The sequence below is a fragment of the Setaria italica genome, chromosome VIII (assembly GCF_000263155.2).
Source record: "Setaria italica strain Yugu1 chromosome VIII, Setaria_italica_v2.0, whole genome shotgun sequence".
NCBI classification, from domain to species: Eukaryota; Viridiplantae; Streptophyta; class Magnoliopsida; order Poales; family Poaceae; genus Setaria; species Setaria italica.
Window position 1 is genome coordinate 12,422,227 of NC_028457.1, and position 1,255 is coordinate 12,423,481.

Below are 1,255 nucleotides of genomic sequence, written 5' to 3' on the forward strand. Positions count from 1 at the left end.
TAATGCTCGTCATGCTGTCTGGCAGACAATTGAGATGTGCATCACGAGGAGCCTTCAACTTGCGTATTCAGGATGATTGCCATCTCTATCTATAGTTGTGATTTGCTTCACCTCTTTTTCATGCATTGTTATGTTGCAATTCCGTTATATTTTTTGTGTGATTCTTTGAATTTCTCAGTGCAACTCTCCCGGTTTTACCAACTCTGGTCGACGTACAAATCACTTTACTTTAGGCCTTCATAATCTTATCCCCTTTTTAAACAAAATTTCAATATGATCAGCTTGTATTGATGCATGAAAAGTTGTCTAAGACCAATGTTCGTCTCTGACTTGAGCTAACCCATACAATGCTCAAATCATTTCCATCTCTGTGAATAATCCTAGTATATTGCATAGTCACTGTACTTCCTTGTCATTTTCAGATCTGGTAATGCTCACGACGTGTTACTCTCCTACACACAGTTGACATATGCATCACATTCTTGCAGCCTGAATATTTAGGACAATTAAAGGTGAGCTGATTGCTACCTTTATCCTGTTCAAGGGGTTCAAGGTGAGCTGATTTCTGGTTAGAAAAAAAATGTGAGCTGTATTCTACCTTGGATTGCTCTTATTTGCTTCGACATAAAAATAATCCCTTCGTGCAGTGACAAATAGGGATGCATGTCGCGACACCCTTAGTTCATTTTTATCCTACGTCTCTTCCTATATGAAATATGGATTAGTTTAGAACGTCATTCGTAGCGGCTCATATGTCTCTTCCAGGCCCAAGCACACCCGGTCCATTTAGTCTATTCACACCGGCATAAATAAGATCTGAAATGACTAAAGACTTAAACTTGCCGGTATTAGAATATGTAATTGGGCTTAAGCCCGGCTAGGCCCATGTGTTGCCGGCCCCTGACAGGCGCCAGGGTCTTCTTGTAGGATAGGCAAGGGTTTCTCCTAACCCTTAAACCCTTGCCTATATATGTGTATGTGCTATGCACCTCCATAATCGTTCTACAATTTCCCTAGCCATATTTCTTTCATGGTATCACAAGACTGGGTTTCTACCCCAATTCCGCTTCCGCTTATCTAGCGCATTGCCGCTGCTATGGCTGGGTCTACGGCACCCGTCGCCGAGCCGTCTGACACGCAGCGCCAGGCCGAAGAGCAGTGCCAGGCCAAGGATGCCAAGTGCCAAGCCGATCGCGCCGCTGCCCCTGCCCGCACCCTCGAGGCCAAACAGCTGGCAGCTGCCGCGGTCTCGGAG

At 45.0% G+C, this 1,255-nt stretch overlaps 1 pseudogene; it reads right to left on the reverse strand.

Moving 5' to 3' along the window:
• LOC105914927 overlaps nucleotides 1–995 on the reverse strand; it is a 32,515-nt pseudogene extending 31,520 nt beyond the window's left edge.
• Between the last annotated feature and the right edge of the window lie 260 nt (nucleotides 996–1,255).